Source organism: Mirounga angustirostris, unplaced genomic scaffold (genome assembly GCF_029215605.1).
Source record: "Mirounga angustirostris isolate CCGP_5_RB_7025 unplaced genomic scaffold, mMirAng1.0.hap1 SCAF_8, whole genome shotgun sequence".
Lineage (NCBI taxonomy): Eukaryota > Metazoa > Chordata > Mammalia > Carnivora > Phocidae > Mirounga > Mirounga angustirostris.
Window position 1 is genome coordinate 109350497 of NW_026991716.1, and position 14670 is coordinate 109365166.

At 36.1% G+C, this 14670-nt stretch overlaps 1 long non-coding RNA gene across 4 annotated transcripts in view; it reads right to left on the reverse strand.

Moving 5' to 3' along the window:
* Positions 1-1581: 1581 nt before the first annotated feature.
* Positions 1582-14670, reverse strand: part of LOC123836583 (uncharacterized) — a 104069-nt gene continuing 90980 nt past the window's right edge. For 3 of the 4 annotated variants that reach the window (XR_008505381.2, XR_008505382.2, XR_008505379.2), the window contains exon 8: positions 12316-14344. This is a non-coding gene — a long non-coding RNA (uncharacterized LOC123836583). Of the gene's footprint in view, positions 3147-12315; positions 14345-14670 lie in introns of those variants that run through there. The other variant, XR_008505380.2, reaches the window with a different exon arrangement.

Genomic DNA, 14670 nt, shown 5'->3' on the forward strand with positions numbered 1-14670 from the left:
TTGGAAATGTTTAAAGTAGGTACATTTACACAAAGGTTGTGATTTATTAGAATTTTATGTATTGAGGGCGCCTGGGTGGCTCAGTCGTTAAGCGTCTGCCTTCAGCTCAGGTCATGATCCTGGGGTCCCGGGATCGAGTCCCACATCGGGCTCCCGGCTTGGCGGGAGGCCTGCTTCTCCCTCTCCCACTCCCCCTGCTTGTGTTCCTGCTCTCGCTGTCTCTCTCTGTCAAATAAATAAATAAAATCTTTAAAAATAAATAAATAAATAAATAAATAAAAATAAATTAAAAAAAAGAATTTTATGTATTGAGTCATCAGGAGGCTTTGTTTTAAAAAGTGTTGATAACTAGAGAAGACAATGCTTAATTCAAAAGAATTAATCCCTAACAATGGACTAAGAGTGGGGGGAGGGGCAGAGGGAGAGAATCTCCATGCTGAGCATGGAGCCCCACAGGGGCTCAATCTCACAACCCATGAGATCATGACCTGAGCCAAAACCAAGAATCAGCCACTTAACCAACTGAGCCCCCCAGGTGCCCTTCAATGGAGTAGGAGTTTTGAGGCCTAAATAGGACTAAACAGTTTTAGGATAAGATATTTTCTTGAATCTCAAAAGAATAACTACAATAAATTATCAGGCTCCTAAAAATTCCCTTATCTTATTTAGCACTTATAACACTTTAAGATGTAAGTATTTTGTCCCCATTTGGAGAAGATAGTAAAATTTGTCAATTTGCACATCTAGTCAGAAGCATAATTGAGACTTGAACTCTGACCCATTTGACACTTTGCTACTGCTTTATTTCCTAGTTGACCTCTTATAAATTCAGTTCTTTGGTGAATTCCTAGGGAATGTACAGTTAACCTGAAAGACTATTTTGAGTTAAGATAAAAATAATTTAAGGTTGCCTAACATATCTTCATTTTAATAACAGTCTTTAAGGCATTAACCTTAGAGAAGTGATTTGGTGGCCCAGAAGGGCTTCTCATGGGCATGTTTGGGGGTAAGTGGGACTTCCTCTCAAAGCAGTGTGAGCAAAGAGCTCCTTGACCTTAAACAAACTGAACTCTGCTTGGGGAATTGGTCAGAGAAGCTGATCTCTACCTGAATGTGGAAATGGGCTTTAGAAACTTGGCTGACAAAACCTCCCTCTGTCAGTAATAAGTGGTTTGATTTTACTTAGTTTGTCTGTCCTTCCATTTCCTCAACTGTAAAATGAAGATGTTTGACAGGATCAGAACACCTCAAACCAGCAAGCTCATCAGAACCAACTGGGGAGTCATCTTTCAAAACATCCATACCTGTTTCCCTTTATTCTTTTACAGAAATCACACTCAAAGACTCCTTGCATCCAATTAACAGGTCTAACATAACTTCTGACTTTACCATGTTATGGTTAGACTCTGGGAGGTATCATCATCCTGGACATAATAGGGAAAATAAAATCAAACAAAGCATGTCAAAGTAAATTTGTAATATCATGACTTTTTTGATTAGACACCAGAACTAGATAAAAGGTGAACAAAAAAAAAAATCTATGTAATGTGAGAAATTTTGTTGACTTCATCTTTCATTTTATTTATTAAACAGAAGATATGAGTTGACATACTATTGTGATTTAAATGATCTCCAGTTAATTTTGTCCTCTTTTTCTTATAAAGGATGGGATCGAACAACTGATTGGGTTTTTTAAATTGAATTCAAAAGAAATATTTTAAAATTTAGACAATGATGTCTATATTGTGCACATGATGTCAAATAGCGTGTTTGATTAAAACTTTCATCTTTAACTAGTTGCTTCAGCAATATTTCTTTTCCATCTTTATTTTATTCTGTCAGTAGTGTTTTAAATCTCTTAATTACTCATACCATACATTTCATTCAGTATGTGAAACATTTGCCTCATGAGAAAAAATTCCCACCATGGCCTGATCTCTCACCAGTTTTGTGCATCTGAAGAAAAATCTTTCTAAAAGATTGAGATGAGTGACAACAGAGTAAATTTTCAAATGGTATTGTTGACTGAGAGCATAATGGACAGTACCAAACTGTTTACAGATGTTACACTTGGCCCCTTTCCCAGTGCCAAATATTTGCATGAGAGATAAAGAGCATAATCTATTCACATATAATGACTTTCCTCTTCAAAATCTTTTGAGGTTGGTTACATTTTAATAACCATTTGCTCTTGAAAAATGATTTCTTTCTTGAAGACCCGTCTGCATCTGTATAGCTAGGCACCCATTCCTTCCTTGTCTTCAATACCAAATGTTGGCTTCTCTCCACAAAGTGCACGCTTGCTACACCGTCCAGTAGATTGTGTTCTTGCCGCAGTGAAGGAAAAGGAAACTCTAAGCGATGTAGCATATTGTGTTCTATTTTTTTCTACAGAGCATCGTATAACCATGTGGTAGAGTGAATAAGAGGACAGATTGTGATGCTAAATGATCTTTCTTCTTATTCTGGCTTCACCAATTGTGTGATCTTGAATGCATGACTTAACTTCTCTAAGCCCCTTTAACTCATCTTCAGAAAGAGAATAACACTACAGGGGCGCCTGGGTGGCTCAGTCAGTTAAGCGGCTGCATTCGGCTCAGGTCACGATCCCGGGTTCCTAGGATCGAGCCCCGCGTCCGGCTCCACGCTCAGCAGAGAGCCTGCTTCTCCCTCTCCCTGCCACTCTGCCTACTTGTGCTCTCTATCTCTCTGTCAAATGAATAAATAAAATCTTAAAAAAAAAAAAGAAAGAAAAGAACAATACATATCTCTTTAGAGTTATGTTAGGATGATTAAATGAGAAAATGTGTAAAGATTAAATATTCAGTAGAAAGTAGATGTTGTATTTCTGCAGGGTCTCAGAAACACAAGAAATGCCAGTGTGGGGGGAAAAGTGGCTCTCAACTCTAGTGGGGGATGGCAGCTAATTTATTTTCTGGGAATTAAAGAACTCATGCCATTAGTTTCAAAGACAGTGATTCATGAGTTGAAGTATATTTCTACTGTAAAAACCTTCTCTGAAGGATTACATACAGGATAGAGATAGGAGGACATAATTTTCCAGATGCATCTCTTCTATGAGGAGCTTAATATTCTTTAGTCCAGTAGTTCTCAAACTTTTCTCATTATAAGAATCATCTGTGGATCTGTAAAAACAAACAGAAATAAACCAAAACAACAAACAGAAAATAAGGTTGGGCCCAACCACAGACCTACTCTATCAGGAGGTCAATGGATGGAGATATAGAAGCTGATTTTTTAAGAGCTCTCCATTTATTTCTGATGCACAGTAGGAAACTGTTGGGATTTTTAAATTCCCCTCCCAATATTCAGAGAGCCAGATACTAATTATTACCCTGATGACTCAGGGAAGTCATATTCTTGGTAATTTACTTGTGGAAATGGAAAAAAAAAATATCTGTTTTGGGTTTTTTAATAAAATAGCGTTTCTATGAAGAAAGAAGAGCACTAATAAAAATATGTCAAGAACTAATTAATTTTTAGCACTATTAACCTAGTATTTAAAATAATATAATTGTCAGCATATTAACAGAAATACAAACTTAACTGAAGGCAGCAGAAAAACAGAATTATGGAAGCAGAAAGTTGAATATAACATAGAAGAAAATTTGAGAAAAATTTTCATAATATAATGATTAAATTAAGATAATGAGACCAAGCAAAAGAGACCAAATGATACAGAAAATATATAAAAGTTAGGATCAATATATTCAATTTAGGAAAGATAGAAACAAATAAAACAAACAAAAAAACAATAATCAAACATATGACTAAAGAGATGTTTTGAATTGAAAAAGTAACAGGTTTTTACCTCAAGCAAAAAAAGAACAATAAGATACCCATACCTAAGATATGTGATGCAAACATTTTTACAAATTTTAAGATTAAATAATTTTAAAATCTAGACAGATAAAAAAATAGGTTATCTACAACTTACAGAAACTGAGGTGATCTTAAAATTCCCCCAACACTAAATATCAGAACCAAATAAAATTATTTTATAGACCTGATGTTTGAATAATTTAACATACATTTCTTATGCAGAAACCACAGAAAAATCTCCTCAGATATATAAGAACAACAAAAACTAAATAAGCCACCCATAAAAGTTTCTGGAAAACTTTCTTAAGAATATATTCCAGGAGATGAGGCACCCGGGTGGCACAGTCGGTTGGACTTTCTACTCTTGGTTTCAGCTCAGGTCTGGTTTTGGGTTCATGGGATTCAGCCCTGTGTGGGTCTCTGCACTCAGTGCAGAGTCTGCTTGAGGCTCTTTCTCCTTTCCCTCTGCCTCTCTGCCCTGCTGTGTCTTTCTAAAATGAATGAATACATCTTAAAAAAAAAAAAAAAAGAATATATTCCAGGAGTGCCTGGATGGCAATTAAGCCATCCCACTCGTGATTTCAGCTCGGGTCATGATCTTGGGGTCATGAGAGCAAGTCTCTCCTCAGGCTCCTCGCTGAGCGTGGAGCCTGCTTAAGATTCTATGTCTCCCTCTCCCTCTGCCCCTCCATCCCCGCTCGCTCTCTCTCTCTCTCTTTCTCTCAAAAAAAATTATAGTAAACACTGTAATCATTAAGAAAGTAAGACTGAATAATTACTGTAACTATAATGAAAAACTCGAGTGCAAATGCCATAAATAACTTTAAACCATTAACATTTCACAATATTTGTGGAAATCTGTAATTCTTTATTAAACCTATAAAATTTTATAACTGGTGTAAGAGGGGAGGAGAGTTCTCAAACTCCAAATTTCAAATCTTTAAAATCAAAAGTCATATATTTTCTTTTCTTTTCTGCTTTGATTTTATAAAGAAATATTTGTTTGAGTTGATTTAAAGACTTAAAGATAAACATTCACGGAATGTGACTAGGAAGATAACAAACAAAACATCATATTATAAAAAGACCACAAGGAAAATAGAAAAGGGTTTACAAAACAAAAAGAAAATACTCCATTAAGTTGACAGAAAAACAAACCTTGCCAAAAGCAATGAATAAAAGTTATTTAACCTCTTTCAATAAAGGACAAGGCAATCTGTTTAATGAACAAATTCATTTGTATGTTGCTTACAAGAGATACATAAACCAAAATGGCACAGTTGACTGAATATTTGATAATGACGAGTATAAATTGATGTCAGACATGGTTATAAGAAAATCCAAGAAAGTAAAATTAGTGGCAAAGAAACTAAAGAGACAAGAAGGCTCATAAATAAAATTTTGATAAAAGAATTCACAATGAAGACAAATAGTGATATGTGCAAGAATAAATTGACCTCCCTCCTGAAAAAGGTAGTGTTATAAATTAATATTGCTATTTATAAGTTTGGGTCAAATATTATAAAAAATTAGCAAAGAATTTGATTAACGTAGTGCTAATAGTTTAAGAAATAATCATTGATAGATTAGAAAGTAAATGCTGAACTTTACAAAATTATGTATAGTCATGAAACATACTGAAATTCTCAACAAATTCTAAGTAATAGAAATTTTTAGGTAATATTTGACCATTATATAGACATATCCGAACTTAAAAGCAAAGTTGTAAAAATAAACATCCTATTGTCTTGATACATACTTAAATATTTTTATACAACTGAGACAATAAAGGGAAAAAATAAATGCAATCTAATTTGATAAAGATAAGGATATTGATATCAAGATATCGAGGGTGCAACCAAAGTTACATTCAGAAATAATTGTGTAGACAGATGGGATTGTGTTGTTTAAAAAGATGACAATTAAGCATTCAGCCAAAAAAAGTCTGAGATTTTTAAAAATCTGTTTTAGGAGAAAATAACTAATAAAAACTGCAGTGAGTTACTTAGAAAAAAGAAATAAAAAATAGAATTAATAAATGAGTCTGAGAACCAATTCTTGGGGAAAAGTAAAATAAAACATACTAACTAGACAAAATTTCATTTAAATTCTAGTTAAGAAATTAAAAACCAAGCAAATAATGTCAGAAATCAAAAAGGAGACCTAATAAAAACTGAATTCATAGTAAACGTCTTAATTCTCAGGGTTTTGTTTTGTTCATTGTATTTATTTATAACCTAGCATACACATAACCTAACACTTTATAGGTGTAGCAGGCTTTCATAAATATTTATGGAATGAATGAATATGGAAGATATTAAAAATTGTAAGAGGACACTTTGCACTGTGTAGAGCTGTGTACTCATTAACTCCAAGAAAAAGTTCCATATTCAAAGAATTTTATGCTTAGTTTTTCAATCTTTTGAAGGTTAAATGTTTTTTTATTTGTCCTTGGACATAGAAAATACGGAAAACTTTCTAGTTCTTTAATGAAAGTAGTAAAATACTAATACAATTGGACAAAAATAGAAAATAAAAAAGAAAAACTATCACAAACCTACACAAACACAAAAAGCAAAGCAGGCACACAAGTGAGAACAGCATCATTTATCTGCAATGTAAAAAACATGACTAAGGTGTTAGCAAACTTAATTAAAATATTAAAAAGATGGTTCACCATCTTAAAGTAGGGTTTCTTCCAAGGATGCAAACCTAACTTAATACAAGGCTGTACAGCCTGTGGTTATGAGCATGACCTTGAGATCCAAGCAGCTCTTGATTCAATTCACTATTGTCTCACTTAGTCGTGGTGTGACATTGAGCCTTAATTTCCTCATCTGTAAAATGGGAATAATAATAGTATTAATCTTAAAGAACCAGTTGGGAAAATTAAATGTTATATAAAATGCCGAGCATGGCATCTGGTGTATATCATTGTTACTATCATCATCATCATCATCATCATCATCATCATCATCACTATCAGTATTATTTTATTTAATAATCTCAGGAGCCATCATTGTCCGATTTTTATTCCAGGGCAATAATGTGTACAACTGCTACAATGGTTGTTTTATAGTATTTTGATTAGCAACATGATTAAAGAAAATCAAAGTGGGGGGAGGAATCATGTGTATAGTAAGTGAAAATATGTCCTTTCCATGGGCCCAGGAAAGCTTTCCCTTGAGGTAGGTGTGTGTAACTCATTCATGGCCCATGCTTGAGTCTAGTCTGGGAAAAGCTGAAGCTCTGGAGGACATCCCTGCCTTTGGCCCTATGATACATTACAGTGCTGATGTACTTACACTTCACGTGGGCAGATTGTGTCAGCTAATCTCTGTGGCTGCTCAGTGGTAAATAAAAGTCATGGATGAGCTATTTTCCAAAATCTTGTAAGTAGACTCAGAGATGGCACTGTCCAGATGATTTTAACATGGGACCGTGTTTCCTAAGGAAACATGGCAAGTGGAGGTGGGAGATACTAGCAAATGTCCCACTTTGTTCCCCAGGCACAGGGAAGGGCTATGGTTTTCTCTTTTAAGTCCTGTGCTTGCTTTTACTGTATAGAGTAAATTTGCCCCACCCCTTATTTTATTTTATTTTATTTTTTTAAAGATTTTATTTATTTATTTGGCAGAGAGAGACACAGCGAGAGAGGGAACACAAGCAGGGGGAGTGGGAGAGGGAGAAGCAGACTTCCTGTGGAGCAGGGAGCCTGATACGGGACTCGGTCCCAGGACCCTGAGATCATGACCTGAGCCCAAGGCAGATGCTTAACGACTGAGCCACCCAGGCGCCCCCCACCCCTTATTTTAAAACAGGAAATGAAGATCAAATTTTCCTTTCCATTATTGTAAACAGTTGTGCAAATGAAAAGATTGTTTTCTTCTGGGAACCCCACAACCCACCCAGGAATCCTATGAAGTGATCTATAATCTAATACAGTAAGAAAAAAATCTCTGATTTTGATTCATCACCACTGTGCTCACTGCTATATCACCGCCCAGGACTGCCAGAATTTCTCTGTCACCCAAAACTACACTGGAGTCACTAAAGGCAGCAGCTGGGGCACTGGTGACCCATCCAAAAACAAGAGAATTGAGCTGATCTGGATGTCCAACAAAAGGATGCCGGTAAAATTTATGGGAGATACCTGAGAGTGGAAGAAAGCACTAAAAATAATTAAATAGGTGTTGGAAGGTTCACTGTTCAAAAATATTATTTGTTGTTTGAAATTTTGCTGTATTATGTTCATAGGCCTAAAAAAAGCAATTCTATTCAAAAATTACTTTCAAACTTGAAGTTTTTACTTAAAGATAAAACTAATATATATCTGTATACATTAAGGAAGGTTAAAAGGTTACATTGATTATATAAACTGTTAGGAATGGAATATTCTTGGCACATTTTCACATACCTTACTCAGTTGCTTAGCTGACTCTTGTCTCTAATACCATGTCTAGAACCAGAGGAATGTGTTTTTTAAAATATGGACTATTTTTATTTTTTCCATAAAATTGTCTATAATATTTTTGAATTAAAATTCTATGTTAAAAATGTGAAATCATTGACATTTTCACTAAACATTTCTTTGTGAAAGAGGTAAGAAAGTATCCTTTCTAAATGTGCTGTCCAAATAATTTCTGCTGGATGAAATATACTCTCAAATCCAATTTATTTTATACTGGGGTAAATATTGCAGCCCAAATATTTTCACAGGCACTGCCTTTTTGCTTCCATTTAGAGTAGTTTCCTTCAACAAATATTTTTATAAGACAACATTTGTCAAATAAGTTGTCTCTATTTATGATTCCCCTGAAAGTTTTACCAAATTTAGATGCTGCAAAATTGTAGGTTTTCTCAATTTTATTTCATTGCAATACAGGATATAAATTTATTCAATTAGGAATAGGAGATTTGCCAACTAATTCTTCCTGCAAATCAGATGTTCCCAAGATTTTATGCAATTTCAAAACTAAATTTTATACACTTGTCTGTGATCTCATTCTCTAATTTATTCAGCTTCCCATTGCTTTTGTAGAAAATGTCTTCCCCATTGGCAAGATAATGTCTTCAGTAATTTCAGTTTGCTGAAGGCTTCAACCTGAAGTCATTGCTTTTCTTGCCATACCATTTGTTGAATACTTTGCTTAAAAATTTCCAGGTGATTTTGAAGAAAATGCAACCAAAATTTGGAGAAATCCTTTACAAAAATATTAGTATCTTTGTAGGCTATTAGGCTGATTAATAGAGTAGTTATTTAAAGACTTCACCATTGCTAACATCTTATTGATGAGAAGCTAGAGGGAGAGAAAGAGCATACTGCCAGGCCAAACATTTTTTTATTCAACATTAGTTTTACCAATATTAGTTATTCCAACTGTGTACTTATAAAAATATGTACAGATTTTGACAATTGTAGCTTCTATTTCAGTTGGTAGAATATTAGTTTCTTTGGGTGAAATTATGAATTTTATGTACTCTACAACCAATTCCAAATACATTTCTCCTTCACAGGTTCCTTAATTTAGTGAGAACATTGTTGCTACCATGCCGATGTGCTCTACAAAATTTTCTGTTCATATTATCGCCCCTAAAACAAATGCTATAACCTCAGTGTTGCACTTTTAACATTCATAATGATATCAGATGTTTTACTTTTGAGAGGATAAATTCCAAAGCTTTACTTTGATTCCAGGAACCATATGGGGGGGAAAAGAAAAGAATGATTATTGGAATTACCGATTTTCAATGTGAAGCATCTGCTGATACCAAACTGACGTCCTTTAAACTTGAGAAGTTCTGCTGCTAATGGAGTCACAGCATTTGCTGCTGTCACTTCCAGCTTCGTGCAGGCACAAACACTTGGAATTGAAAATGAGCGGCGTTAATTCCAACCAACAGCCAATTGATCTAAATGAAAACTCATGCTTCAGAGTCACATGTGGACGCACCTTATGTGACTGCATATGTAAAATTGTCCTTTTGGGCACAGTGTCCCTAACAATTTTGAGTTGATACTGATGGCTTCCCAGAAGATATTTTTTGTCCTTTATTTTTCATCTCTTCAGTGATATCACATGGGCTTTGTGATGAGTGGAAAATTTAGTATGTATTTTTTTAATTAAACATGCACTTTCATTTCTTGAGGTCATTGATGACAGAAGGATTTATTGCTAAATTCAAAGAGTATTACCAAACAATATGATGCATAGCTGCGGATTTACAATCGGTGGATGACATCATTGTAGCAAGAGCATTTAAGCTACTTGCTATACGTTTTAAACCTGAACTGCTCCAGGGGCTGGCTGAAGAACAGCATCTAATACGTGTAATACTTCAACCACCATCAGGACCAAAGGAGTTAGCAGCTCATACCTGAATGCCCTGCACATTCTCCTTAGATCTAGAAAGCATGAAAAAATGAAAAGGATAAAGACAGAGGCTTTTGCTGGTCATCTGCCAGGGCATATATGTCTTATACCTACTGCCAGTAAGACAACGACAGGTGCTGACAATAAACTAGCAGTCTAGCAGAGCTATCCTGACTTATTTTTATGCAACTATTAATAATAATACTTGAAAAAACAAAAATACTTGGACATACGACAACTGAACAGGATCCTGGGACCAAAAGGTGAATCAGGGGTCTCCTTTGCGCCCTGGGGTGATCACCCTTCTGATTGCACCGCTTGTTTAGGGACCATTTACCTAGGGCAGGCCTTCTGGTTTTTCGGAGGTGAAATGGTCACCAAAATAGGATCCCCACTCTCTGTGTTGGCCCACTTCTCATAGTTCAATTTTGCAAAGCATGCTGTTTTCAAAGGCCGTTCTCACAATGAACTCCTTTGATTCAGACATGATTCAGGAAGCACATCATCCCCTCTGCCACCAGTTTTTGAGGACCCTCCTACCCCTCGGCCCAAGGGCACCGAACACAGGAGAGCACAGGGTGCCGCACCTCTGCTTGTGTTGTTTTGAGAACACCAGGCTTTCTCAGCATCGAGGGGATAGGCTGTCGCAGTAAGCAGGCTTTCTCACTCAGCCTCTCCTCTTGATGCCACTCAGCAGCTTGAGAGCAGCCAAAGCCACAGGAATGTCAGGGTGATTATTGGCCAATGTCAAACTTACTTTGGAGCAGAGGCCCTTTAAGTTCAGCAGACAGATTTACCTTTCTTACGGCCTTAATAGAATTAAGCAAATCAGCACTTCCTGCTGAAGGCGGGCTGCACCCCCACCAAGCTAGCAGTATCATTAAGGAACCACATGTGTTTAAAATAAAATTGTTTCTAACAGTAAGTCTCAAATACCTGCTCTGCTGGCATACTTGGTGATTTTTAAGATTCTGTCAAGCTGTGATGACTTTAACCTTATTCTTTGAAACACTCTCCTTTTCCCTCTTTTGCTCTATTCATCTATTAAATTGAATTTACTCTATTTTACTCTAATGAAAAGAGAAATAGAATATATTCAAAATATACTTGAGGCTCAAACTGGTGCCACTCTTTTTCTTCCTCATAAGACTTTTGCACCCCATTTCAATCAGCGGTCCCATTATGATTCCAGTTCCTAAATAGAAAACACTGGCTTTCTCACTGCTCTCGGTTCATATCAGTTGCCATTCTCCAGGTTTTGTCACATTTTCCTCAGAACTGACCCTTGTGTTTTCTGTTTGCTCTTCATTCCCATGCTCTCTCTCCAATCCAACCCTTAAGAACCTCCCCTCTGTGAGAATGAACCCAAATTTCCACCTTTACTAGCCTAGCGTTGCAAGTGGGTAGAGCCAGAATGGCTGGTCAATGCTGGCTGTTACCTGCTCGGTACACTTGGCCAGATTTAACCTCTATGCCTCAGTTTTTCATCTGTAAAATGGGGCCAGTAATTGTTCTCAGAGAGGTGTTGTGAGGATTAAATGAGTTGTACGTAAAGCACTTAAGAGGTGATTAGCTATCTCCTCAACTTTAGGAAATCAAGTAAGGCAGAGATATCATCCATTTATAGTCAATGCAGAGAAGCTTTGAAAAATGCTTAAGGCAACTCTCTTAGCATAAGACAGCCAAGGTTATTAGTTTGCTTGATCCAAGACCAAAATAATGTTCTTGAAAGCGACATGAATTCCTCGTGTAGAAGAGATCATGGTCTTCACAAGAAAATCAATCCTCAGGGTTTGGGACATATGTTTGATTTCAGATGTGACCGAAAAAAACCATCCTCAGTCCAGAATGCACACCTTGTACAAAAATCGGAAGTTTTCTATTTCATTCAAGTAACTTATTCCATAGTGATCAATGTTTTTTTGAACCTTTCAGCCATAAGTGTTCAAAATTATTTTGAAAAGGTGTTACTAAATATACATCTATCATTTTTTTTCTTTACTTGCACATGTACAACAAATTTGATGAAAAAAACATCTTTTATATCTACTTTGTAAGTCACGCATATTAAATCATAAACATTTTTTAAAGATTTTATTTATTTATTTGACAGAGAGAGAGAACACAAGCTGGGGGAGCGGCAGGCAGAGGGAGAAGCAGGCTCCCTGCTGAGCAGAGAGCCCAACGTGGGGCTCAATCCCAGGACCCTGGGATCATGACCTGAGCAGTCGCTTAACTGACTGAGCCACTCAGGTGCCCCTAAATCATGAATTTTTTTTAAGAAACGTTATATAATTTTTTAGAACAAAAGTCTTTAATAGTAGGTTTAGGATAATTAATTAGGACCTAAGTTAATCTCAAAGTGAAAGAATGTAGATAAAAGTACCTTGTAACATGTCCAAATATGAGATATTAAATCACATAGTTGTGATTTCATGTTTCAGGGTGTGTGTTGTGGGGAGGAGAAGGGCACTTGTTCATGGAAATTCAAACTACAATTGCTAGCCCATTTATCTACACCCATTCTCCAAGTTAGAAGCTGCCATCACCTTTAATGGGTAACAATAATTGTTATCAATTATTAATCACCTATAGTTTCCCTAAATTGGGATAGGTGCTCAAAACATAATATTCCTAGACTCATATTGTTAGCCCTATAAATGTCTGTGGCTTTCTGGGGAGGGTAGTTAGGCTTACTCTGTTCTTGAGTTTGGCTAGTTTTGACCAGTAACTCTCTTTGCCTTTCCATTGTTCACATCAAAAAAGTCTGAAGGGGTCGTCCTGACAGAAGATAGACACACATCCCTGAGAAATTTCAATCAGTTCTTTACTCCATGTTACTAGCGACTGAACACAAATTTAAAATATTAAGATAAGAGGCTGAGGATGAGTAATGCTGTTTCCCCTAGTCAAACTCAGTCCAACTATGGTTGTTCTTGAGCATGGGCCTCACTGCCCGACCTTCTTCATTTCCCTTCCTTTCTGGACTGTAGCTTTTCTTCAACAGTCCTTATTCTTCCCTTCTACTCTGATATCTTACCAATCTTTACAGCTTCCTGAAATGAGTCATAGCATTTTTATCTCCCACCAGTTTCTTCTGCCAAATATTTGGAAAAGGAAACTAGGACTCTGAGAATGAAGGAGACCATGAAAATCATCAGGATAGGCTTCTGCTTTAGTTTACTACATGTTTTTTTTTTTTAATTTTTAATTTAAATTCAACTTCATTAACATATATTGTATTATTAGTTTCAGTGATTCATCAGTTGCTTACAACACCCAGTGCTCATTACATCAAGTGCCCTCCTTAATGCCCATCACCCAGTTACCCCATCACCTCCACTCCAGCAACCCTCAGTTTGCTGCCTATAGCTAAGAGTCTCTTATGCTTTGCCTTCCTCTCTGTTTTCCTCTTATTTTATTTTTCCTTCCCTTCCCCTATGTTCATCTGTTTTGTTTTTTAAATTCCACATATGAATGGAATCATATGGTGTTTGTCTTTCTTTAGCTGACTTATTTCACTTAGCATAATACCCTCTAGTTCCATCCATGTCATTGCAAATGGCAAGATTTCATTCTTTTTGATGGCTGAGTAATAAAGCCATAATCATCAATTACTACATGTTCTTACTTTCTTTTTTCTTTGTATACTTGTCTGTATGTCTGTTCTTCTCTGTCTTAATAAAAAGTTCAGGGCGCCTGGATGGCTCAGTTGGTTGAAGGTCCTACTCTTGATTTCAGCTCAGGTCATGATCTCAGGGTGAGATTGAGCACCGTGTGGGACTCTGCACTGGGTGTGGAGCCTGCTTAAGATTCTCTCCCTCTCTTTCTCTTTCTTCCTCTCCCCCCTGCCCACTTGCTCTCTTTCTCTAAAAAAAAAAAAAGTTCATCTTCTGCCAATAGAATTCATTAGTTCTTCATAGAAGATCCACATCATCCTGAAAGCACAACTTTGGATCTTATTAAATAGTAAGAGAAATTATTTCTTCCCCAAACTGGAGCTTCATCAAACCTTCTCTTCTATTAATTTCTTTTAATGTGAAGAATCACTATTTTGGATCTGGATTACTTCTTCCCAATCCTTGTTCATTTGTTTGTTTCCCCTTTCATTACATCAAAACAGAGTCCTGTTATGGAAAAAATGCACCTGTAATCCTCACATTAACATTCCAAGCTAAGCACCTAGTCTTAAATATGAAGACCTGTTAAATTTATTAGAATTTCATGCTTGATCATTAGCAGAAGTAGAAATGATTTGACACAAAGTCAGTGGAATTAACAAAGCTTTAAACAGGAAATAGCATCAAAATATATTCATAGGCAAAGCTTAAAATAACTGAAATTCTAACAATATGCAGAAAAATTATGACCAGCAAAGCTAATACTGTTATTACAACAAACACCACAACCACCACAACCACCATGTGATTTAAGACCACCTCAGAGACCAAGG